The following is a 27979-nucleotide window of genomic DNA, read 5'->3' as shown; positions in this document are numbered from 1 at the left end:
CTGCCGTAATGTCCAAAATAACAGTTGCTACATGGGTATTATCAGATCCTTATCTATTTTTTTAAAATAAATCCAGACTGAAATGGGTGAATTTTTGTAGCTTTCAAAGTTGTGCTTCAGTTCATGTTTAAAGTCCACATTAATGTCTTTAACTTGCATCCTTGGTTAGTTCTTTCTTACTGCAACATAATGGAGGAAGCATAGAAAGATTAAACAGTATTTTCTCTACAATTTTTGTAATGTCAAAAGCTGTACCAGCTTAAAAAAAAACCTTTCTGAGAAATATTTTTTGTTTCACTATTTTATTATTAAGCATTTGCTGTTCAGTTACAGATGTCTCCATTTTAAATAACCAAGTATAAAAAAAACCGTAACTGATAATTGTCTGTATCAGTACTTAACTGACCATTTTTGGCATGAATTCCAGATAGAAAATGTTATTTTTGTTGTTTCAAACCAATGAGCCAATGACTTTCCATCCTGATTCCCAATAGTTCCAATGAATGCATTTCAGAAATATTCAAATTGTCTTTATTATAGGCCAAATTGAGCTGCTCTAGATCCTTGATTTGAATTGGACCTTGAAACCTACTGACAATCAGCAAGACAACCAAAACACAGGCCTGCTGAAATAGCCAACTTTTGTTAGCAGCTGGATCTATTGTTTTGCTGCACTCTGCAGCAAACTGCAGTTTATGAATTGTCTTCAAAGGCAGTTCAGATGTAGCATACATTGCAGTAGTCTAATTGCAATGGGTTACTGTTGTAAGGCCTTCCTGTTTCAACCCATCACCTAAAAATTGTATAACCTCCATTTTGTACTTCAGGAGAATCTATGACTTCAGAATATTACCCAAGTAATTGACCCTGTTATGTTGGAAGGGTTGCATCTTTTGAGAGCTAATTTGGGAGATAGGAACAAGCCAAATAGTTTACTTCTGAACAACTTCATTTTGCTGGATTAAGCGTGATGCACTAATTCCATTTAAATTGTATGAAGCTTATCCACCAGAAAATCTCATTCATTTACAATCTTCTGTGGCTGTGTTATCCTTCCCCCTAAAGGTAAGTTTGGAGACTAATTGGGAGTTATCTAAATGGCAAAATTGAGAAATGGCCTTTTTAAGGCTGTGAGCACTAATACTTAATTCAAGACAATTCCTCCAGTATCCTTTGTCAAAAAAATAACCAGAAATCTCTACAAAACTAAAATTCTATAGACAAGAAATTTAGTATGACCACTATTTAACATCATTTTCAAGATAAATGCATATAATCATAGCAAAACAAATAGAAAATAGTAAGAAAAAGATTTTTAAAAATGCTAGAAAACTGCTTAATTTCAAATCCCTCATATTGTACCTCAACTGATGATTACAGTCAAGTAAATTACAGTAAATTGTCTCTTTTGCAATATTGAGCTAGACTTGTCTTCACAGCCATCAACATATAGTTTTATAACTTCTAATTTTTTTCTTTATTCATTCTGTAAAAATTCCTAATTTTTTAGAAAACTGAATTTTCAATTCAAACTATCAAACAAATGTGTATTTTTTCTAATACTTCTCGGCCTTTTGGCTAAGATCAAGTGTAGTATCTAATACTTCCACATATGATAAAATGTTCATTCTGCATAACAGAACTTTCTATTATATGATTAAGTGTTTTTTTGAATGCTTGATAAGATTTGTTTACCTTAGTTAAACATTTAGTAATAATTTTCGATTAAAATATACCTTGGGATAAATTGTATTGATTTTTTCCCATAATTTCTCCCATTGTTGTAATTGGTTTTCACTTGCTTTCTCTCTGTGTCATATTTAACGTATGTCTGTCTGTCTAATATCCTAGTAGGTGGGCATGATTATGAACAAGTGTTTCAAATTCTGTCATTTTGTATTAAGGACCCTCCTTTTTTTCTTAAGACGATTTTTTGTTCTTCCAGCAATTTATAAATAAATCAATAAAATTTTGGCCTTAGATACAGTTTTTATGCTACAGTAATATTAACATATTTACTTATTTGCCCCATTTTAAATATATAACTTTGGGCATCTAACAAGCTAGTTCACAAATGCTCTATTATCATTACTCACTTAATTAAAGTTTGTGATTCTAATGAATTATAAATACTCACAAACTCCACAAAGCTTTGTAAACTATGCCTCAACATTTTCAGCTTCTCCTATTTTTATTTATTTATTAAATTTATTTGCCTATTTATTTTCCTATTACTTTGACATTTTTAAGTATCTCTCAGCCAGTCAAAATGGATCTTTGTGAATAATTAGTTCTTTACTGAACACCAGTTCCTTTAAATGATTGGATTCTTCCACTCAAGGGCCATTAAATCAATTGGAAAGCTTATTTTGGAATTTGTCCAAGTAACTTTTTACATTTTTATTGGTGCTGGTAGAATAATGATTGGCAACTGAGCCCAAAGCTTGGAACTTCTGAAGAAAAACTGTAAAGTCTTATTCTATTGTGGGTTGTAGTTATTTACGGAAGGGCTGCAAGAAAACTATAAAGATTATTGAGGTCATTATATTTCAGACATTATAAATATTAATTTATTCAAATGAAATAGATGTTTAAATGGTGAGCTATAAAACAAGCATCTCATTTTTAACTCCTATGTAAGAGTGATAATAAATGCTCTAAATATTGGATTATCTCCAATATATCTTAGAAGAAGATCAAACATTATTTTCACACTTTTTAATTGAAATACCATCTCCACAAATCTCTTGGATCTAAGAAAATAAGATGTGTGCTTTGAGAAGGACGGTGAGAGATAAAGTTATTTTTGGAGATATCAAGCAGAAATGAAATGAAGGGTTGGGAGAAAGCTACTGATTGTTATGATTAATTGTTGTGGCCCTACAATTGTGTAGTAACTGTTCTTCTGAACAAGATGTTCCACAGGGAAAGAAGAAGATCACAATTAGAACTCCCAGCACACTTTTGCAAAATGTAAAAGCAACTATAGAATATTGGAAGAGAAATAATACTGGGGCAGAAAATAAAACACTTTCCAATGTAGCAAAATCCAGTTCCCAACACTTCATATGTGGTAAGGTGATGGGCAGGTGATAGTCATTCTTTCAATATTCTGTTCAACATTAGGTAATTAAATGCCTAAAATGAAATGAAGCCAGCTCCAAGCATAAGGAGCAATGCTGAAACTTGCTATTTTATTTTTCATAATAGGAAAAGTGCCAGGAATTTGAGGAGAGTCATTATTATTCCAATCTAAAAAAAAACTAAACCCAAAAAATCCTGGAGTCAGGAAACTATAGACTAACCAGGTTGACATGAGTACCTGGGAAAATCCTATAAAAGGAGATTGAGGAATGGATTTGCAAGCACATAGAAAGGATGAAGGTGAATACTAGAAACCAGCATGATTCAACTAGAAATAGTCAAATCTTATTGTCTCTTCATAGTGCCCTTCTTGTTAAAATGAAACAATATGGGCTGGATGGTTCCAATATCACATGAATTTGCAGATGATTGAACAACCATACCCCAAGTGTCCATAAAGGATCTATTTCCACATGAAGCGAAGAAACCAGTAGGGTATCCCATTGCACTATCGTGGATCCAGTGTTCTTTAACTTCTTCATAAATAACATAGATAGAATGGCTGTCCATAAACTTTACAAATGGCACAAAGCTGGGGAGGATGTGTAATACTTGAAAAGGGAGGGTCATAATTCAGAAGAATCTTGATAGATTTGAACATTGGAACTGATCTAATAATAAATGTATGACAACAAATTTAAGGTTCTGTACTTAGGTGGGAAAGCCAGATACAGAAGCACAAAATTGGTAGGATTTTAGCAGTAGTATTTGTGATAAAGATCTGGGGATTCTGGCAGATTACAAATTTGAGCATGAACTAGGAATATTGCAGCTGCCAAAAACAAAAACAGCCAATGCATTCTTGGACTGCATCAAGATCATAGGAAGTAATAGATCTACTCTATGCAGATAGGTCAAACCACATCTGGAGTACTGTGTCCAGTTCTGGTTGCCACAGCACAAGGATATTGAGGAATTGGCAAAGTGGTGGGTGGTAGAGATGATGGAAGGCTGAATCCTGTTAAGAATGGTTAAAAGAGCTGAATATCTTTTACCTGAGAAGGCTATAAGTGTATAGCAGTCTTACAATACTTGAAACACCATCCCAGGGAAGAGGGTGTATATTTACAGGTGATCCACATTTAACAGTCTTTCAGGTTACTACATAGTAACCTCAAACAGTGTTTGAGCTTACTATGGTACTGAACAAGTGGTAGTTACAACTGGACCTCAAACTTAGGGCTGTTGCAGCAACCATGCTGTCAGGGGATCATAATTTGCAACCTTCCCTGCCAGCTTGCCATAAGTGAAGTCAATAGAGAAGCTGGCAGGAAGTAAGAAGTCATTGTTACGTGAAGTCCTTGCTTAATAATGACAATCAGGCATGCTGGACCTGCCACTGCTAAGTGATGTGGTCATGCGTTTATTCATTTACGACCACATCATTTAATGACAGAGTTTCCAGTCCCCGTTAATATTGTTAAGTGATGGCTACCTGTATTTTCCATAGCACATGGGTATGAGACAAGAAGTAATAAATGGAAGCTTTACAAAGTGAGATTCAAGTTAGAAACATGGAGGAGTTTCCTGATGTGAGATTTATTAATCGGGAACAGCCTGCTTTTGAATTTGTGATTGCTCCATCATTGGGCATTTTAAAGCAACAGTTGGACATCCATTTGTCTGGAATGGCATGGGGAGGAGATTGCGCTAAACCTCCAAGGTTCCTTCCAATCCTGTTATTCTGTGACTGCAAGACTCATATTTCTCACCTTAATCCAACAAAGGCGCCTGAAGACACTTCATTGCCAGACACAGAAAATTGAGCTATTGCTCTCAGTGATAAAATATATTACGTGAAACCAAGGATGCTATTCTATACTTCCTTGGGAATCCAGTTTAAATATACTGCTTGATAGGAGGGCCCAACTTAAAATTCTAGACTTTTAAAGTTCAGAAGACTCGCCAAAACAATAAAAATAAAAATAAAAATGCTTGTCATCCAGCATCTATATTACCTTTTGATTTTAAAAGGGAAATGAATCACCAAGGGAAATTATTATGCTGATGTAAATAATTAATCACAAAAATGGTTTAAGGAAGCATCTATAAGGCTTAGTCTATTTGTGGAAACTTCATTTAAGACACAATTGAGTCTGCTCTCTCATGAAGGAAAATCAGATAATATGTGTGGATTCACACAGTATGATAAGCTAAAGGGTACTCTGTGGCTCTTTGTGCTGTGCAGAAACAGAGCAATTCACTTATGTTTCAGAATCGTAGATATTAAACGTAGACTGGAAAACCCAAAATACCTTGACTATCTGAAAGAAGGCACAGCAAACCATTTCCAAGAATATGCATCCATGGAGTCAATAGGAGCCAAGTTCAGCCTGATAGGGTCTCTTGTGTGAGAACAAGACCCAAGCAGTTATGCTAATCTAGTGCCATGGCTTAGCATAATAGCATAAGCTACCACCTGTAACCAGGTGAGAACTAGTCCATTTCAGGAAACCAATAAAAGAAAAATCCGGCCTACCGTACCTTATTGAAATGTCAGGTTCTGTTTTTTTAAAAAAATTGGAAATAACTATATAGCAATTCTTATTTTAAAAAGCTCCTCTCTTTGTTAGGTTATTATAATTAAAGCAGGAATGAAAAGCTGAAAAGTAAGGCCATAACATCAGAGCAAAACTTCATCTTCTTACTTTCCACTGCATCTCTTCTGTTTCTTAATCAGGCTAAACAATTGGATGTCTTTGTAATATTTTGGAAAAAAATGGCCAAGTTTTTATAAATTCAGGTAGCTAAAGAGTACCATGGTGCCTTCCATGAAAGCCTTCCATTCTATTCATGCTTGTCTCTCTTTCTCTCACACATACAAATTATTCTGCCAAATGGATCTCAAGATCAGAGCAATTTATATACCTTAAACAGATATATGCAAATCTGTGACACTTCAAAGATTTATATCTGCTTGCAAAGTCTGGAATTTCAACTGCAATAAATGTAGCTTTGTTTTTAATGTGCAAAATACCCATCCACTGGAAAATAGCTATCAAAAGCTAGTTTCACAAGGGGGATTTTCTTCAGAAGGTGAGGAAAAAAAATTATGCATAGCACGTGTTGAATCCCAGTAATAATCTCACTCACAGAGCTACCAGATGCTGTTTCCATTTTTAAAAGCATGTACATCATATTCTGTTTTGCTGTTAGTGATGAGGATAACTCTGTTCCATAATTTCAAAACTAATTTGGAATTAATTAACTTTTACCATCAGTATTAGTAGAAGCTTTGCTGAGGTACTATGTTTAACATTTTCTTATTCTACTGTTTAAAAGCTTATATTAAATTTAAGCAAATCACCTGAGGAGACATGGATTATTGTGTTCCATAAACTGAGCATAATGTTCAGCTGAGCATAATGTTCAGAAAGCATCTGCATGCAAATCTAGCATTGAATCTAACTAAATGGGCCTTTAAATTTAAAAACATTATTATTAAAAACAAATAAATAAGAAGGTCTACCAATATTAGACCCAGATACATGCATTATTCAATATTTACTATTGTCCTCAGCAATTTTACTCAGTCATGAGATATTCCCATTGTCATAGCGGCTACAAAATATGGGAAAATTCAAGATCTCATAATATAAACTGAAGAATTTGAAGAATTATCAACAACCTGGCAATCCATCATATATCCAATGGTTTGTGAATCCATTCAAACCTGGAGCCCCTTTTTCATTTTAATTGGGTGAAGAGACTCATGATTAAAGGACCAGAAAAACCACACAGCTGTTTCTGCCCTAAAGCTGTAAAGTTCCTGGTCTACATATTTAATATAAACATCTGAGATACATGCACTTCTATGAATGCAGGAAATCTGCTTAAAATGAAGTTTAGTTCCTTGGAAACCTATATTTATGAAGACTATGAACACAATCTTCCATTTTTAGGAAAGAGATAAAAGATACACCCCCGGTGTTCTTTTACAATGAATTATTGATTGAAAGGACCAATAGGAAGACAGAAGAGGATTCACCCATTCTTCATGCATTTTTCTACTTTTATACATGCATAAAATGTGAATGGGATTTTATGCACACATATTTCATATATTAGATTTTAACGCATGTGCGGAAGTGTATTCTGTATGGACAGATTTTGGCTTGTGCCTCTAAATTGAGATTCATTAAATGAAAACTTTTCCATCAATCGCCCGTCATACAGTCAATCAATACATAAAACAGTCCAGATAATCTGTAATGTAACAAGCTCCTGTTTTAAAAAAAAAAAATCCAACCAGTTACGCAGAATATGATGATTCAGAAATCAATTGGTCCAGTAAGAATTGTTAAATTTAAAGAGAAAAAGTAGGGTTTTTGCAATAGCTGCAGAAAAACTTTGTGGTTAAAATCAGGTATTGATTGGGTTCTGATAACCTAGCTCATTGTTCAAGAAAGAACACTAAACTGAGTAGAGTTTTGTTCATGAAGCATATTTCATTTTGGACTTTTGCTGCAAACCTAGCAGCAGGTTTACCATATAAATCCCATCACTGAGGACACCTTCTCATACAATAAATTATTTTAATTTATTTAATAATTCCAATATTATAATGTCTAAAAACCAAGCTTTCAACCCAAGTAGTATTTTATTATAGACCTTTTCATTAGGATTACATTGTCTCTTCGCATGTTTTTGCTAATCCTTTTCATTTTAACATTTGGAACACCTACAGTAGAATTCAGCAAGAGGCAGAACCAGTTTTACTACTTTTTTATGCGTGTGTAAAGAGGAGGGTGGAAAACTTATACTATAATTATAACTTCATATAACATCCACTTGCATTTGTGTTAGAAAATAGAATCCAGTTATTCTTCTACAATTATGTTTATATTCCACATTTCCTCCCAGAATTACAGGTGATGAAAAAGGGTTTCCCCTGTAGCTTTCCATTCAGATAATTAACTAAGCCAGGTCCTTCTATGTAATCAAAGCACAGACTTGTTTAAACCTTGTTGTGGTGCCGTGAAAAGGATTTGCCTTTCGCAATTACAGAGTTTCAATGCCTAAATGCCCTTGACTGCAACCCTTTACATATTTATCTGGAAATAAGAACCATCACATGTGGTAGGATTCTCTTCTGGAACTTGCAGAGAGTTTATGTTCTGTAGCTTCTGCCACTCTTAGTATAGTTAAGTGAAAATGAACAGCATAAGCTTAGAGAGCTACAATCTTAAAATTGTCAACCTGAGCAAAAGAGTCACTATATACAGAAGATGGATGGCATAAAAATGTAAGAAAGAAGAAAAAGAAGAAAGAAGAAAGAAAGAAAGAAAGAAAGAAAGAAAGAAAGAAAGAAAAAAAGAAAGAAAGAAAATTAAAGGTGGGTGGCATAAAATTGTAATAAACAAACAAACAAACAGATGAATAATAAATCCATCCATCCATCCGTCCATCCAAAGTCCTCCTGTGTCTTACCAAAAGTTTATTTTGTCACAAAGGCCAGCAGGAAAGCCCAAACAGGACATGAAAAGGGAATCATCTCAGTTGTTTTCCAGCACGGGATATTTAGCCTCAGATAAAAGAGATAATATTCATCGTGACTAATAGCTGCTGTTCATTTTAGCTTTCCAAAATTTGTATGATTTTTTTTCTTGATTCGACGTGCATATTCTATTTTATGTACTTGCTTCTGTGTAGTTTTGAGTAAATCAAAGCTTTTTGGAGAGTTAACAAATGTCCTGTTTCGGTTCCTTTTTGTCATTTTTGAGTTTGAGAAACAGTTACATTTTGAAACTAGTTGTAGCTTGTTGCAATTGCTAAATATTGCAAGGTAGTGTGCATGTGTTCCTTTGAGTTTTCTTTTTTCATAAATATGTACATGCTCATTTTTGAGTTCTTGAATTTTATATGTAAAAGTAATAGAAAGCTAGGCAAGTAATTTCCATTAGCAGAGAGGTCATAGTGGTTGCCTATCCCTACTGTTGTGAATCTGTCCCTTTTTAGGTTTTAAGGTCATATAACCCTATTCCTTGTTGGAGTAAAATCTTAGTACATCTTTGTCCTTAATTTTTTTGTATTGGAAGACAGTTCCATCTGGTTAAAACTGGCTTTACCAACTAGCAGGTTGGTCTAGCAGTTAAGATTCTGAGCCTATCGACTGGAAGGTCGGGAATTTGAGACCCCAAACCAGGTCCATTCTTGCTACAGCTCCTGACAACCTATCAGTTAGAAAGCATTGTTGTGGCCTGCCAGTGGAGCTAGTGGCAAACTCAGATGAAGAGGAGGTTGGGGAGGAACTTGAGCCAGTTCTGGAGTCTGGGGAATGCTCTGATGGATGCTCTGCGCCAGACACAGATATAAAGCCAAAACCATCTGACATTTCCCAGCCACCATTGAGGCAGCTGCCTTTGGAAGCTGATATGAGTGAGGAAGAAGAACAGCTGGGGCCTGTCCAAGATGCATGTATGCACAGAGCAGTTAAGAGGTGAACAATGGAGGACAAGGAGTCGATTCGGGAAGCAAAGCACACATGGATGCTGAATGGCTCCTCCCTGGCTGGGGAATAAATAGAAGAAAAGGAGAGTGGTTGTCGTAAGAGACAACAGTTCATATTTCTGAAGATTTTACTCATTGTGTTTCGTGCCACAAAGACTGCTTACCAGAACTTAATTTGCAGCCTTTTGGCTGGGAGCTCACAGCCTTGCAATTATCGCAAGGAACTGATAAGGTCTGTTATTGCAGTTAACTTCTTGAAGGACTATTGTCTGGACTTTTCAGTGGGTGAATGCAATTAATTTATAAGAGGTAAATAAAGACAGGGTTTTTGTGACAAGAAGTCTGTTTCTTGCTTCTGCTAAGGCTGGGTCAGAACAAGCATGCAAATGCAAGTAGATAAACAAGTACCACTTTGTGGGAAGGTAACAGCATTCCGTGCACTTTGGCATATAGTCATGCTAGTCACATGACCACAGAAATGTCTTTGAACAATCCTGGCTCCTTGCGCTTGGAAACAGAGATGAGCACTGCTCTCTAGAGTCCAACAAGATTGAACAGGGGAAACCTTTACCCTTTCCTTTCCTTTTTAATAGGGATCAAAAAATATGATGTAGACCTGGGGATAGCTGTTGACTTGAGGACACTCCTGCTGCCTTGTTAACCTTTTCAGCCTTTTGACTGTTTAGCTCTGAATAGGTTAATAGATTAAATGTACATGAAAAATTGAATAAGATAAGCCTCATAGAACATATAGACAAAACAATTAGTTATAACATTAGTTAGCTATCACGTGCTGATATTATACTTTGTTCTAATGTGGGCAGGTTTCTCTCACATTGTCAGAACTCTCAAATTAAGATGAACACTTGCGAAATGTGAACCCCTGACTTCCATAGCTGAGCAGAAATTTTAACTGGTTCTGATTTCAGTATGCTGGGCACTATACTTCACTGCTTCTGTACATTAATTCCAATAGCTAGGTCAAGACATTTCATCTGAAAACTAGTAAACAAGAATTCAGTCTATTACCCAACAGTATGGTTAGCAAAGTGGAATAGTTAGGTGGCGTATGTTTTGAATCCAAAGTAAGTGATATAAGTGTTTAGAGAATTCTCCTGAAATCCACTGTCTGATTTAAAGCTACAGTTTGAGAGGGCGGGGAGGGGGAGAGGGAGGGAGGGAGGGAGAGAGTGAGCGTGTGTAAAACAAGCAACTATTGTAAAATGGAATAGATACAGGAATGGAATATAAATATATGGAAACTGATTGGATATTAAGCATCTGCTCTGTGCCATCTGTTCTGTGCCATCTATGTTCCCTTACAAGTAAGAAAAAAAAATAATGACATTAGATATAATTGTGTTTTAGTTGAAACTCATGGAAGTCTACTCTTAAAATTCACAGAAAGATATCTATCTTCCTTCTTTCCTTTAAAAAGATGCTTGCTATGAGACTTAACTAATCACCACTGGGCACAGTGAAAACACCACAGTTTATCTTAAAAAATGCTTAGGATATTATCTTTTCATGCTTATGGAAAATAAAAACCTTAAAGAGCATTAGATCTTGAGTTTGTAATCAAGATATAAGTAAGACAAAGACACTACAGAGAAGTATAGCAACAATGTGATATATAAAAGTTAAAGATCAGTCCAGAGACCAAGGACAGGTTTTTCTGACAAGATAACTAATCAGGCTTAAGTAGAATAAAATGCAAATTCCAGAAACAACAGCTAAGAAACAAAGGAGCAGATGTAGAGGATGGCAACCTGTAGGTTAGCACACCAATTTTATCATTTCAATGGTAATTGTAAGTACAAATAATTTATAATGCTCAACTTCTTAAAGTCATACTCAAATCCCAACTGTTAGCCATGAGACTAGCTAGGAAGAATTAACTTCTCACAATCAAATGCTGTTTAAAAGATTCAGAGCCCCCATACTAATGTTTATAGCTTTGTAGACATTTCCTTCCTGGAAGATGCTAAATCCCAAGGTTGATTCTCCAAGGAGAACTATTCTAGGGGAGACATGACAGTTAAATAATTTGATTTTTGATGATTCGTTTGGGGATCAGGCCCACATTTTTTGATGGAACTCATTCCAAAATCAGCATGGTTAGGACTGCAGCCTCCACTTCTTCTCTTTGAAGTCTGGTGCCTACAGTGGGATAACTACATTTATTCTGTTACTTTTCACACACTTCTAATAAACAATGATGCCGAGGAGAGATTCGGATTGATAAATGGAAATACTTCTTGATAGAAATAATCACAATCGCAAGTACAATCTGGAATCATAAGATGAAGTATCAAATTGGATGGTGCTTAAAGGAATACTATTACATCAATCAGTGAAAGATAAGACTATCATGGCTACTCACTTACGATGTTATATGCTTCTTCCTTAATTGAGAGCATACTGATACTTCACTCAAGTGAAACTTGCAATTGAATTTCTTTTATGCTGGCAGTATTCCCATTGGTATTTTCTGGGTCACAAAAAGGTTGAAAATAGGGCCTTTGATTTAATTCAGCGAGGCTCATGTTCTGAAGCAAAAAACATCCACCTATATCTGCATGTGTGTATAATATATATAGTAATAACATTTCTGTACTTTCATTGTACTGCAGTTCAGACGTGGCTATCAAGAGGTACAGAATAACAGAGTTGGAAGGGACCTCAGAGGTCTTCTAGTCCAAACCCCTGCTCAAGCAGGAGACCCCATATCATTTCCGACAAACAGCTGTCCAGTCTCTTCTTAAAAACTGCCAGTGATGAAGCACCCACAACCTCTGGTCTAGAGCAGGGGTGGGCAAATGTGGACAGCTTGGCTGTCTCAGGAATTCTGGGAGTTGAAGTCCACAGGTTGTAAAAGAGCCACATTTGCCTACCCCTGGTCTAGAGGATTATCTTATCTCCAGGTTAGAGGCAGAGGTGGTATTCAGCTGGTTTGGACCAGTTCAGGCGAACCGGTTAGAGGTCAAGTGCCTCCAAATACCAATTGCAAAGGAGCCCAAAAAGGGGAAAATTTCAGTCTCCATTTCCTTGTGAACATTGGGAGAAAGATAAAGCTGAACTAAGGTGAAACCTGGTCTGATCCAAGAGGATAGTCTGTACTAAAATATATCTCAGAACTGATTTTTTTTCGTGATAGTAGTGATGTTAATGACAGTGATGTCATTAACCTATTAGCAATGTTTCCAAACCTTGATTGCTTTAAGACAAGTGTACTGGGAGTTGAATTCTGGGAGTTGAAGTCTAAGTGCCCAAGGTTGAGAAACACAGACATTATTACCATCCCTACATCATAATTCACTAACCAAAGAGTTCTAATCTCACAGCCATCCAACAGGCCAGGCTGGCCAATTTGCCAACACTACTCAGAGACCAAGATTAAATTAATACTAGCTCTCTCCCATTTCACCCAACACACTGCCAACCTTCTAGAAGAGCCGGTGGAAAAATTCCTCTTGATATTTGGGTTAAAATGTCGTGGATACAAGCCCCGGGAAGGTCCACTGGGTTTATCAGGAAGGGGAGAATGTCAGAAAGAGAGACAAGAGGCTTTCTTTTCTGGTTTTCTCTGTGGGAAATTCTGTTTCAGTGGAGTTCATCATCTGTTTCATCAGCAGTAATGTTGTTGATATGTGCTTTAGGCACAATCACAATATTGTGCAACTGCCGTGAATAAGAAATAGGAGCCTGTAAATTCTTGTTTTCCTCTTTGTTTAACCACTAATTTTGCTTCATTTTATCCCTTATTGCTGAATAAAAGATGTTGATTTAAAATATTTCCTGTAAGGCTGGCTGAGAAATTATTATTATTAATTATTATTATTAATGTATTATTTCTCTATTACTTAAACTTAGGTAGTTATGTTCTGTTTTATAGAAATTAATTTTCATTGTGTATAACATTATGGCCCTTTTTATTTTTCTATTTAGTGAATAGGAAGATGGCAGCAAAACGTACTGTTGCTATTTATTTTTAGAAAGAGATGGGAAAATAATCCTATTTGTATTTAGTGCCGGAAGCTGACTTTGTCAGGCTTGTGATTAATCAGTTAATCCCTCAGATTTGTAACTATCTCATTACTAGTAATACTTGTGTGTTCTGGTATAAGATGTAGCAACCTAATAATATGAAAACTATATCTACTTAGAAGTCATTTCAGTGGTTATAATTCAATATTTTAAGTTAATTAAAGTTAATTCACTAGAAAGTTGAGCCCATAATTAAATCAACATTAAAATGATTGAGTTTTAAAATTATAAGTTTACCTGTATCTGAAGATTTTATTTATTATATTGTTGTAAAACCTGTATCAGACATGACAATATTTTGATACCAATGCTTATTAAAATTATTAACACTCTTATGATTAACTAATTCAATCTATTGAATATTCAATAAAAGAAAGACATATTATCAATCTTTATTTTTATTTGAAGATATCTTGATTCACACAGTTCATTTATTTATTTTATTTATTTATTAGACATATTTCTATGCCGCCCACTCTCCGAGGACTCTGGGCGGCTTACACCAAAGACAGTATACTAAATAGCATATTGCCCCCAACAATCTGGGTCCTCATTTTACCTACCTCGGAAGGATGGAAGGCTGAGTCAACCTTGAGCCGGTGAGATTTGATCCGCTGATCTGCTGAACTAGCAGTCAGCTGAAGTAGCTGCAGTACTGCACTCTAACCACTGCGCCACCACTGCGCCACGTTTAGCCATAACATGGTTATGTTTTGGTTTAGCCAGTCACTTGAACCCAAAGATCATAATAAGCCCTTGTTAATATGTCAATTGTGTTATATGAACATGGCCACTGCACTCTATCCAGTAATCAATGGTGAAGCCAATTGGGGTCTATCCAAGAGACAATACATAAGCACACTGTAGTTTAGTGCAATAGGTAAGGCATTCAATACATAAAAATTGACCTTGATTCAGGTCAATTTACATATTGACCTGAATCATACAGATAGGTAAGTTTTTTGTATGATCAGTAAGCTTATTCAGCATGGGTACTTGATTATATAAAAGTTACTGTACAGCTACTATTATAGAAAATTCTGACTTTCTTCCATATTGACAGCAGTTATTAATGGGGTGTAACAAAGCAAAATAAGAAAAAAAACATTTCTTTTTAACTTCTCAGTGTTAAGGGATTTTTTAAAAAGAAATCGAACAAGGTATCTGATAACAGAATTGAGTTTATGTGTTCGTGTAAATGCTATCTATCCTTTATTACTGTACATGTCTTCTATTTTTAAATTGTTATTTTATGCACAATATTCTGTCTTTCAATTTAACATCTTCTATCAATATTTAAAAGTAAAAACAATAGTATAGAAATTAATCAAAATATAATTAAAACTGAGCAGGTCTGTTTTTAGATTGCAATTAATTTCTGAAGGGTTTATTTACCTGTTTGTTTCTGTGTGACAGTTGTTCCAACTGCTTTAGCATTTGTCCTGCCAGAATTCTATTGATCTAACAGAATCTGACTTAAGAGGGCATATGGAACTAGAAGGGATGGAAAAAAAAAACAATATAAAAAGCATTTCTGAAATTATAAATGCTATTTGATATTTACTTTACTATTCAATTTCTATTAAATGTACTTCAATAAGCTTTCCCAGTGTCACTGTTTTCAGATATACATATTTGAACTCAGGATGCAATGAAATGTACTACATTTTCAAAAGTGTTGAAAACCTGATTTAATTCAGACAGTTTCCTTCAGAAGACAGTCATTAGAAACTGATATTTTTAATACATGAAATAATTTAGAAATGTATTGATGGAACATTATCTCCATCAGCATACAAATCCATAATTGGCTGGATTTGCATTGCTGTACCTGTTAAGTTTTAAATTATAGATGGCAATATATGGATTGGAACTTTTTGATGGCTGGATATTGCTATGAATATTTTGGAGGGGGACACTAGCTATAGAGAGCAGGAAACTGAAGCAAAATAAACAGGTCTTATTCTATACTTAAAGTTATTATTTTTTACTGGGGCATGGAAAGAAAGTTGGATATTTTCTCTGAAAGAAATGGGTGGTCCAAAAATGTGAAATATAAATAAATATTTTTTGTTTCTTAAACTATGTTAACATAGTTTATTTTGTGTAACATTTATTTTGAGGCATGCATTATAGTTTAACAAACATGCATAGTAAGGTAGCCACCTTGACTGACACAATTACAGATTGGAGCTCATACAACACGGTAAGCAAAAACATAACTAATTACATTTCAACACAATGTAGTGTACAAATGTACACAATGTAGTGAACAAAAAATGCCATACCCTTAATGTTATACTAGAAGTTATGAGAGTCCCTCTGTGAGTGAGATGGACAGTTTCAAAATTCGATAAATAAATAAAAATACAAGAATAAATAAAAATATAAGAAGATGGACGACATTAGAAGAAAACTTTGTTGTTGAAAGAGCAATTCATTATTGGGATCAATTTCCTGAGACTCTCCTTCTCTAGAGGTCTTCAAGCAGAGGTTATGCAAACTATCTTTCCAGACCTTGGATATATTTCAAAACCATTCAGAAAGGATCCATTGGCTAGCAGTTGCCATAATAAAGTGTCTGGCAATTAATCATGGAAGGGCTCTGCAGTCTTTCTGTCTCCATGAGCTGCCTTTAGTCCAAATTGACTGTAACACAAAATCAGCATATCAGCTATGAGAACTTAAAACGACTGAAATATCAGTTTTGAACAGCTTTCTGTTGAGAAGGCAACAAAGGCATTGCAAGTCTCATTTAGTCCAACTGACATTTCTTTCCGGTGGATATTTTTTAATCTCTTTCAACTCTCCCATTTGTATTTTGAAATCTTACCTGAGAGACCAGTACTCCAAACACTTTTAGTGGGAAGGAGGAGCTAAAAAATACTTTGCTATATAAAGCACCTATGGCCCCTGTGACTACGTAGGACAATACGGGGAGAAAGCTAACCATCAGGCTGCAAGAACACAAGCGAGTGGTCAGACGAAGACACTAAGCTCATGGGCAGCCTCACATTGCAATGGACAAGTATATACATTCAACTTTGCAACTAAGATTGTTGGCCATGGAGGTACAAAGATAGGCAAGGAAATGAGTGAAGCTGGAAAAACAGGCCCTTTGTCAGTTAACAGAAATGCCGATTTACCATTAGTGTATCAGGTACTTAGGAGCTAGGGATTTGGCAGTACAAGGAAGCCAATCACCGGCCATCAACCAATAGGAAGACATCACATAAATATGAAGCTTAGAATAGCCCAAAGCATAGATTCTGGTAGAGAGAAGTTCCAGCATAAGTCCAAAAGCTGGGAAGTCTAAACCCTGGTGACTGACCCAGATTGGATGTTGCAAGATGAGAAAACATTATCAGAGCATTTTGCTTCCAATCAAGAATCAAGTCTCTTTCTTACTGCTTTCTTTCTGTGTTTGCTCTCCCTCTCTGCATATCTATATAAGATATTTTAGTGGGAGTTCTTCAAATAATGCCATCTCATTGCTCATGGAGATGCTGCCAAAATTCAATTAGCAAAAAGAATTTATTGAGATAACAGCCCATTTCCAACATAAATAATATTTAAAAGCTCAGAAAGAACTGGTGAATATGAAATCTGCATACATTGCCCTTGGAGATAGTGTGTGTAGTATTTTTAAAAATATATTTCTGTGTCCCTAAACTTGCAGTGTATGGCACTGAACTATCCTGACTGTGTGACAAAGGCATATTCCTCATAGTTGGTGTGATGTGGACAACCGTACATTGGCTTGAAACAGAGTCTCTAAATTAAACATCCAGGCTTGCATAGAAAAGAGTGAGCATTCTTGGAGAAAAATATGGCAGTGATTATTGTCTTGCATCCTGGTTAAAATGTGTCAAAATGACTGATATTAACCTTATAATTAACAATCATAAGTCACTGTCTAAAGAAGCAAATGAGTTAACAGATGAAAGAAAATAATGTATATGAAACTAAGAGACAAGGGAAAAATTTAGTAGATCTGAATGAAAATTTTACCGGTAGATACCATATAGAGATCTGAAGGGGAAGACATAGTACAAATTGAGATCATCTATATTGGTATATATGAATGCAGGATTTTACATATTACTGACATTTACATGTTATACTAATGTAAATGGTCATATGGATAGCTCTGCAGACTAAAGCACTGTAATTTAACACCAGCTGTCTGCAATTAAAGTAAGTTCGAATCTTGCCAGGCTCAAGGTTGACTCAGCCTTCCATCCTTTCTAAGGTAGGTAAACTGAGGACCCAGTTTGTGGAGGCAATAAGCTGACTTTGTATAAAATATACAGAAGTATGAAGGCTCTTGCTTAACGCACTGTAAGCCGCCCTGAGTCTCCGGAGAAGGGCGGCATATAAATCAAATTATATAAAAATAATAATAATAATAATAATGGAAGAACCAGATTTGGGGAAGAATTGGGAAACTGAATGCATGCAATCTGTTACTAACATGAATAGGTTGGAATGGCTTTGAAGACCCGATTCTGCCACAGGGCATGAGGGCTGCAATATGTGACAGAGCCTGTGGGATGATTATGTTGATGGTTCAGACAGTTTTAGTTACCTTGGCTGCTGTTTTTGTATTTATTGGGATGTCAGATGTTATTCTTTGGAATAGCATCCTGCTGAAGCAAAAATAAAGTCAGTTCATTTTTGTTTGTGATGAACTCCAAACCAGTTTCTGAATGGAAATACCCAACTTAGTATTTTGCTACTCTTTTCATTGGATGAACTTAGATGAATGCATACCAATGCTTTCTCCCTGTTCTGCATTCAGTTTAGTGACTCTCCAGAAAACTGCAGAGATTGAATTTCAGATTACTACTAATGCCGAAATGTGTCCTTGAATTATTAAAACAAGCAGGGTGCGGTTTTGCTTTTTCAAGATAGATGTTCATATTAGTAATGGATCTCAATAGAGTTTGATGCCCTAATGCATTATAGAACTAACTGTAACTAATTCAGTTTGTTCTGTAACCACACGTGTTTCCTGTGGCTAATGTTGGAGTCAGTCCAGTGAGGTGACTGAATCATTAAAGGTCAGAGAGCCTGTTTCTTAAAAAGGAAACAGGCACCCCACACTTTAAAGCACTTCATGTGAACAGGAGATATACAATAGCAGCAAATCACTTCTGTCTGCAGCCTGGAGCCCAAACAATTACCAAGTAGAACCGATTTATGTTAAACATTCATATATTCAGCATTTATTGTTTATTTTTCTGAAGATATCAACAGCAATGTCCTGCTCACAAGTGAAAGGTATGTTTGACCTGCTTTTCTAAAAATACTGCCGGTGTTTTAACAAACTTTTAATTTTGCAAGTTTGTATATATTTGCTTAAGTGAGAATCCTAATGAAAGCTACAGAATTTACTCACCAGAAAACTTAGTAAGAATTGGGATGTACAATCAATGTTACAATTCAATTTGGTAGGTGAAATTGAGCAAGGAAATCATTCTGAAGTGAGAGGGAAGTATTTTCAATATGTTGGGACAAACTGTTTATTCTTAAATTATTACTAAATGGCAGTAAGGACTTTTTAAAATCATTTAAATATGGATACATATACGACTACAATTGAGCCCCAAATTCTGTTGCTAAGTAAGACAATTAAATGAGTTTTTTCTCCATTTTAGGACCTTTCTTGCCACAGTTGTTAAGTGCATCACTGCAGTTAAATTACTGACATTAAGTGAATCTGGCTTCCCCATTGATTTTGCTTACCAGAAGTTTGCCAAAGGTGATCACATGTCTCCAGGACACTGCAACAGGCCAATTGCCAAGCATCTGAATTTTGATTGTATCACCATGGGGATGTGCAACCGTTATAAGTGTGAAAGTCACTTTTTAAAAAGCCATTATAACTTTGAACAGCCACTAAATAAACTGTTATATGTTGATGACTATCTGTATATTGGCACCACTTGACAGGATGTCAGATGCTACTGCAAATCTTGCCGTTGGGAATGCACTGCAAACGTTCATTGAAAACAAATTGTTGTGCAGCTACTGCAATGGTATACTAAAAAAAAATATGGCTGTTGCCATGACTAGCTCATGAAAGCAGCTGTGATATTTTTTTTTAGTTCTATAGTAACCATACAGAGATAGTACACTGTACAACTGTTCCTAAAACACGTCTTCTGCCAATCCAGGCCAACATTTTATGTTAATACTCCCCTACACCTAACATCTTTAAAAATAAAAATAAAAATCTCATTTCAGCAGTTTTTACCACACGAATACCAACTTCACTGTCTCATATTCCAGAAATAGCTGAGGTGCTCACTTTGGGGCCTATGGGAACATTTGTTCCCTCAAAGCCAAGGATGTGCATCCCAGAGCAACCCCCCCCCCTCCCAATTTCTTTATTTTAAACAACTTTGCCAAAGGCTTGTTTACTTTTTCATCCTAGCTCAGACTTTTTGGAATAAAGCTTCCTGTTTGCTATTCAGGAATTTGAGTACAATATTTCCTTCAGCAGAATGCATTATTTTTCCTCTGAAAATAGGATACATATAGGATTCCTAGGTCCAGTCCTAGTCTACATGTACCTTCAAGTGTTGCACAGGAAGTATGGTTATTAAAGGTAATAACTGTATGAATTGCTGTTCTTTTGTCTTATTTGATCAATTATGGATAAATTGTAAATTTGTGTTAGAGGTAAATTGTAGAGCTTTAACAAATAGATTCAAGCTATCTGTGATGGTGTCATGTTAAACTGATATATTTCAACATGTTAATTAACCTTTTCTTTAATGTTGTGTATACTATGGAATTTTGAGTTATATCAGAAACATACAATCATTGTCTGATTCACAGGGAGGCAACCTACCTGAGCTTTTATAATAGCCAAGAAAATTATTCTTAATACATCCAAAAACAATTTGAAAGTCATGACATTTCTCTATGGATAAGCAGTACTTGAATTATATTGGGGTCCAGCTAAAAAGAATGAGTGTTACATGGAAAAAAACCCTACAAAATAGGCTTGTGAATTTATTTTTTCTTTTTACTGCAGTTTGGAAAGTCATCAGAAGAAATTAGGTGCAAAAGAATGATAATTTAGAATTAAGAGATTTTAAACCAGGATGTTTAAAATATCAGAACTGAACTGAGTTGGCAGGAGACTACAATATCTTGATATCCATTCATCATGCTAAATCTTTTGTTAAAGGCCTCAATATTACACAATCAAGTATGTATTGTTTAAACAAATAATAAAAAGATTCTTATCTGGTAAGACATCTTGCACATGCTTTTTATGTAGCTTTTAAAGTTAAAAGTTCCTCGTTAGTATTGATATCTGGCAGTTTTATTATAGTGAGAGAATGACCTATGACTAGCCAGCATGCTGGTGCCCTGGGACTTCTGGTTTTCTGGCTAGGCGTATTCATTGCAAAAAAGGGCTAGGTTTTTCACCTTGTTCTACCTGTGCATGGAGTTAAAGGACTAAAGGGATCTAAATTCAGTCATATGACTGGGTTTTCATTATCTAGCAAATCCTCATTTTTATCCAGCACTAAAATCCACTTTGTTTTTCCTATGAAAATAACCCTGGAAAACAGCTCTCTGTAGACCCACCAGAGTGGAAATGGAAGCCTTAAAACTACTAATAGGTACTACACACATATAGGCAAATTGTACAAAGAGTTGTAATGGGCTCTGAGAATACTTTTGAGAAAGAGGATGACATGCCATAGCCAAGGTAATGGTCAGAGAAGAGAAATCTAAGTCCAAAATAGGAATGTAATTTGAGAAAGCATCTTAGACTGGACCCTCCGTAGTGCTACTTAGGATAAAGGCTGGAAGGGAAAGTCCCATTCAGAGTTGAAAGATTCTGTTACCATAATCCTATAATTAAACCTTCAGTATTTATGGCTTTGATGGTCAAGTCTGGTTTACCTGGTAGGGCTGACAACAATGCTTAGGTACATCCTGTGAGTAAATTTTCATTATGCTGCAAAAGATTTTGCTACCATAGATTGCTCATAGTCTTCTGCATTCTAATAATAGTGTAATAACATTTCTGTCCTTACTGGATAATTTAAATGTAGACAGATGATGAAGTAACAAGACAACAAATTTTAGGAAATACTGTATGTAAATGGATTTACATACAGTATTTTCTGATAGTTTTTCTTTTTTTCTGTTTTTCTGATAGTTTTGTCCAGCTGCTAAAGATGCAAGGCCCTGCTGGAAAACAATTTATAATCTGAATATCCTCATCCCTTTTTTATATTTTCTGTATTCAATTCAAAATAAACTATTAAAAAAGTCAGGTTAGTATAGTGGTTAACTTGCTGGCCTAGAAATCAGAAGACTCTAGACCAGTGATGGTGAAAATTTTAGGCACAGAGTATCCAAACTGGAAGGCACGCACGCCTGTGCACATGTGTGTGCGCCCCAGAGCATCAGAAAGCCAACGACCAGCTGGCTGAGCTGGGGTGACAGCTCACGTGCCCACAGAGAGGGCTCTGTGTGCCACCTGTGGCACACATGCCTTTGGTTTGCCATCACGGCTCTAGACGACCCTTCAGCATGAAGTCAGCAGGGTGACTTTAAATCAGCCCCTCTCTCCCAGCCCAACCCACCTCACAAGGTTGTTGTGGGGAAAACAGGAGGCAGGAGAGTTAGGTGTATTCATCGCCTTGAAACAGATAGGCAGGCAGGCAAAGTTGCAATAAAGGTTTAATTAAAAATTAATAATAAAATATTATGATAACAGAAAAAATGGCTAAAGAAGAAGTGAGAAAAGGATTGCCCAACAAATCAAGTATTTGAGTGGGTGGTATATGTTGCCTTTCTCAGAAGCTTTACAAAAAAATCAAAATTGCAGCTGGAGGCCTGGCTATCCTACTTTGTAATACCTTATTATTTAAATTGATTATGAATGGGTTGATCCCAGGTACAAAAATCTTGATCATTCCTAGACATTAATATTAATAGATAATAATATTAATAATATTAATATTGATCAATTAAAAATAATTACTAGAGAGATTGAAGTTTCAATATTCCTTTGTTTCAGTTTGGTTTTTTGTAACCCAGAGGTGGTAGCTGTACTTTTGTAGGTCAATATACATTGCAAGGAACCCATAATTCAAATAATTCTGTATTATAAACATTTCCAAGTCATGACGAATAATCTTATAGAATAATCTGACTCATTTGCATTCCTTCTTGTAGTTTTTCCTTAAAATAGGCCACATTGGCCACCGAGAACTCTTGCTTGGGTGAGTCTTATTTAGCTGCCAACCGCTGTATAGGAAAAGCTGAGTTTTCACCCAGCAGCATGAGCCATACAAGCCAAAATTAGTTCATTCTCCCACACCAAAGCTCTATGTATATTAAAAAAGGCGATCAGATCATGGCTTTAAACAACAACAACAAAAATTACCAGAAAATGACAGGAGAGAGATACAAAACTCTTTGTTTCCATCTAATTATCATCCAGATTTAGGCAGGGTAGGTCTGATACCCCTAATTATATAAATTATACAACACAGAATATGGGTTGTAAAATTGTAATCCAATCCCCTGCTCAGTGAAAACATCCGCTAGTACTGCATTTCCAGTGGATAAGCAATCCAACCTGTTTAAACACTTCTGGCTAAGCAGACTGCACCACTGTTTTGAACAGCCCTTCTGTTAGAACATTCTTCCTGATGCCCATTCATAATCCTTGTAATTTATATTCATTGTTTTTATCTTATCTTATGGAATAAAACTGAACACCATCTTGACAGTCCTTCAGATACTTGAAGGTAGCTCTCACATTTCTTTCCAGTTCTTTCTTCTTTAAGCTAAACATTTTCAATCATTCCTCATGCATTTTTTTCTACCTGGCTTCTTACCATTTCGGTTGTTCTCCTTTGAATGTTCCAGTTGTCAGCATCATTTCTTAAACACAGTGCTTAAAACAGCACAGAATATTCTGGGTATGATATGACCAATGCAAAATAGAGAGATACAATTAATTCTCTTGGAACGTACTTTAATTTTGAGTACAACCTATGACTGCATCTTAATTACCTTGCTTCCTTCTTACTGCATCACACTTGTAATCAACAAACCCACCCAGATATTCTTCATATCAACCCATCCTATACTCACACCTTTGATTTTTCTATCCAAATAAAGGGCTTTGCATTTGTCCCTGCCGACATTCAACTTGCTGCTTTTGCCCATTACTCCAGGTTGATAAGATCTTTCTAAACTTACTTTCTCCTAAGTCATTTGTTGTTGTCCTATTTTTGTGGCATCTGCAACCAGTTCTGAATTCTTCTAATAATATAGTCCACCTCACACTTCTCTACTAGAATCACTTGGGAGATGGCAAATGCTTTGCAGAAATAAGAGTGCATTATGTCCATTGTGTAGTAACTCTTAAAAAAAAGATATTGGGTTGGTTTGGCATAAGCCCGTTCTGATTTGTCCCAAGCCATGTTTCAAAGAACATAGAAGGAGCCTTCAGACTCTGAGATGTGACTGAAAATAACTGAAGATTGAAACTTCGTTATGGTAGCTGAGACTGAAACTTCGTTATGGTAGCTCTGTAACCATCTCATAACTTATTTTGAACTGCCCTTTTCTCGTTATGTCAGTTGTTCTTGGGTTGATTTTAGCACAGTTCCCCTTACAGAGAAGGAAATTACACTGCTCAAAAAAATAAAGGGAACACAAGCATCCGAGATCTGAATGAATGAAATAGCCTTATTAAATACTTTGTTCGTTACATACAGTAGTTTTGTGTTCCCTTTAGTTGTTTGAGCAGTGTATAAACTACTGTATGTAAAGAACAAAGTATTTAATAAGGCTATTTCATTCATTCAGATCTCGGATGCTTGTGTTCCCTTTATTTTTTTGAGTAGTATATATTATCACCATACCATTTTTCCAAAAGTGAAACTATCCCCTTTCCCCTCCTTCCTTTGGTACTGATATAGATAAACCCTATCCTCTTTTGTTGCTGTTAACTTCCTTTATGAGCGTAAATTCCTTTTGTGCTTTGAACTTTATTTCCTTCTCTCCAGATACTAACTGCTTGCTGGTACAACTCTTTAGTATTTACACCTATCCTCCTTTTCTTCTATGAAGAGTTATAAAGAAGTGCACAACTTTAACTCCAAGGCTACATGTATCGCCTCAAGGCCTTCAAATGTTCTGCCTAATTGTAAACACTATTGTGACAGAAGAAAAATATTAAATATATGGAGGGAAATCATATTCTGCTTTTAAATTTCATTTGAATTTTAAATTAAAATTATATGCACTGTAGCAATTTGAATTACATTTGAATTAAATTGCCTTGTTTTTCTCTTAGCCCCATTCATTATTTTGTGCTCTGTCATTCTTCGGTTTTTGTTTTGGACGATGATGCAAATCTCTGTATTACAATAATAATTATTAAGGCAGCCACATTGTTAATTATACCATTGTTTTTCCTTTGTATTTCCAATCTAGTCTATAGCCTTGAAATTCCCTCCATCCCACTGATGTCTTGAAATTAGCCAAATATTAAGTAATTGGGTACCAGAGCCATCGGGGGTGGGGGTGGGGATTGGGGGTAACATAGCCAAAATGGCACAGGTAGAGCAAACCTCCAAATCTTTGTAAATGCATAGAAATTGTACACAGGAACAAAGCAACAAAAAGCTTGTATCCCTTGGTCTCCATCTGCTGTGAACATGTCTTGTGCTATGTGTTAAATTTACATAAAGCGTGAGGCAGCATGGAGAAGCTGAAAAACCAAAGCAATTAATTGTATTAGTCTGTCTGACTGCCAGACTTCCAGGAATTCCCTGGTATTTGGGGATTTAACTTGATCTAGGATGCTCAGATTCCCAGCTGAAACTATGGTTGAGTTTGTTTTTGTGATGTGAGATTAATGTCTTGAATCTCATCACATCTTGAGTCTGCTCATTGGTGTTCATGGATGTACTCTGTAGTCTTCTGTCTGTTTGTATGTTGTAGGCAAGTCTTGGATCTTTTGATTACGTAAGATGTTTTAATTGATTTGTATTCTATGGTGATGCCATGTCGTTTTAATAGTCTGTTGGATGTTTTGATATATAGTTATCCTTTTCATAGTTTGTATTGGTTCTGCTGTAGTTGGGTTGAGTGGTCAGACATCTTTTGATAAAATTGGGTGTGTTGTGTACTACTGCTGCCGTGGATTCTTTCACTAGTTTTGGATCTATGGACATAAAGAGTGCCGCGAGATCAAATGCAACCATATTTTCAACTTCTATTTTTAGTTCTTTGATTTTCCTGAGGCTCTGTAGCAGGGTGTTGAGAGTTAAGTGTGAAAGACTATATTTAGTTCTAAAATTGTTGTCTTGCATGTATTCAGGGCTTCTTCTCATTTAAGTCAAAACAGCTTTTTGAGTTTGGAGACAATGCTACTTCATACTTAATTACTGAACTGACTATATTGATTTACTGTATTGGAGAATAAAGTCTTTCATCCACATTAAAATTTTATACTTCTTCATTATTGTTTTTTATGTAACTTAGCAATTATACTAAAGTCAATTATTACTGTTATTTTCTGCATGTAGCTCAGAGAAGGGCAGTATGCCATTAATACAGTTTTGTCTGGTATTATTCTATATTGGTGAGACATATATTAAAAAAACCAGTATAGTCCTGCATTCTTTTTTCATAAGGCACAACCAATTGCATCTCCCTTTAACGTTTACTGATAGCTCTTAAGGGTAGCAATGAACTTGATTTTTGCACCTGGTTCTGGAGGATCTCTTGAAACTGTAGGTTCTTTTAACTATTACACAAATAACTTGCTTCCTTCTTACTTCTTTAACTTCCTTCGAATTTATCTTAAAGGCTGCTAAGCTTTTGGACTATTTATATGTTTTGGCATTAGCAGCATGTCCCTCGAGCCTGAGCCTCGGTGTGCAATACTTTAATAATAGAGTAAGGTTGACCAAACTCACTTTTACTTTTGAGTAAACACACATAGAATCACATTCTTAGGAAGCTGCAGTTACATAATCATGCTGAGCATAACAAAAATGCCCCTAAATATGTCAATTGAACGTATATTTTAGTTCAGTTACCTATGCTTCCAATGTAAGCTTTAGTTTACAAGATACTTTTAAATCGACCTGATACATCCTGATGGAAATACCTTATTTACCATTTGGGCATGCCTTTTATTTCAGAGAGAGATGGAGGGGGGGAAGTGCCATCTTTATTTGGGCAGTATCTTTGTTGAGGTCAAAAGCTTTCTCGCAACTTCTTCTGACTGAAGCAGTTTCCTTAGCAGATTCCAGGATTTACTTTTTTTGAGATTTCCTCTGCTGCCTTACATGCTCCCAAGATTTATTCGTGGTCTCCCATCCCTCTCTTAATCCCAGTCTTAATAGCCTGACTAGGTGGCTCAGTGGCTGAGCTTGTCGATCAGAAAGGTCGGCAGTTCGAATCCCTAGTACAGCTCTCCTGCGTGAGCAGGGGGGTTGGACTAGATGACCTCCAAGGTATCTTCCAACTCTGTTACTGTTACTAATTCCTGCCACTCCAGGCACAGTCAGAAATTCACAAGCCATAAATGCAGGGAGAGAAGACCTTCACCCCCTAAGGGGAGGGCGCGCGCGTGTGTTTGTGTGTAGGGGGTGTGTGTGAGAGAGAGAGAAAGGGTGGGGGTGAGCGAGAGGAGTGCAAGAGTCCTAACCTTCATCCACGCACGTGTCCAGTCACCTCCTAAGGGGAGGGCGTGTGTGTGTGTGTGTGTGTGTGTGTGTGTGTGTGTGTGTGAGAGAGAGAGAGAGAGAGAGAGTGTTGGTGAGAGAAACGCGTACAAGAGTCCTAACCTTCATCCACGCACGTGTCCAGTCACCTCCTAAGGGGAGGGCGTGTGTGTGTGTGTGTGTGTGTGTGTGTGTGTGTGTGTGTGTGTGTGTGTGAGAGAGAGAGAGAGAGAGAGAGAGAGAGAGAGAGTGTTGGTGAGAGAAACGCGTACAAGAGTCCTAACCTTCATCCACTCACGTGTCCAGTCACCTCCTAAGGGGAGGGCGTGTGTGTGTGTGTGTGTGTGTGTGTGTGTGTGTGTGTGTGTGTGTGAGTGAGAGAGAGAGAGAGAGAGAGAGAGAGAGAGAGTGTTGGTGAGAGAAACGCGTACAAGAGTCCTAACCTTCATCCACGCACGTGTCCAGTCACCTCCTAAGGGGAGGGCGTGTGTGTGTGTGTGTGTGAGAGAGAGAGAGAGAGAGCGTGTTGGTGAGAGAGACGCGTACAAGAGTCCTCACCTTCACCCACGCGCGTGTCCACCAGCCCTGCGGGGATCTTCGCCTGA

General features: G+C 36.2%; 1 protein-coding gene, 1 long non-coding RNA gene and 1 pseudogene across 2 annotated transcripts in view; 2 read left to right on the top strand and 1 right to left on the bottom strand.

Moving 5' to 3' along the window:
* The window catches only part of OXR1 (oxidation resistance 1), a 189707-nt gene that overhangs the window by 105742 nt on the left and 55986 nt on the right, over positions 1 to 27979 (top strand). The gene's annotated exons all lie outside the window — the stretch shown is intronic.
* LOC139314651 (uncharacterized) lies at positions 9 to 27975 on the bottom strand. The gene is made up of 4 exons (XR_011600201.1): positions 27933 to 27975; positions 23523 to 23602; positions 15037 to 15135; positions 9 to 179 (listed from the first exon to the last, which is right to left on the bottom strand). It is a non-coding gene; the product is annotated as an uncharacterized lncRNA (long non-coding RNA).
* Positions 1559 to 1700, top strand: LOC139316091 (U2 spliceosomal RNA; annotated as a pseudogene).

This window comes from Pituophis catenifer, unplaced genomic scaffold (assembly GCF_029215685.1).
Source record: "Pituophis catenifer annectens isolate HBS135680 unplaced genomic scaffold, rPitCat1.0.hap2 SCAF_3, whole genome shotgun sequence".
In the NCBI taxonomy this organism is placed as follows: domain Eukaryota; kingdom Metazoa; phylum Chordata; class Lepidosauria; order Squamata; family Colubridae; genus Pituophis; species Pituophis catenifer.
The sequence above is the reverse complement of the archived record's forward strand: the minus strand, read 5'-3'. Positions and strand labels throughout refer to the sequence as shown.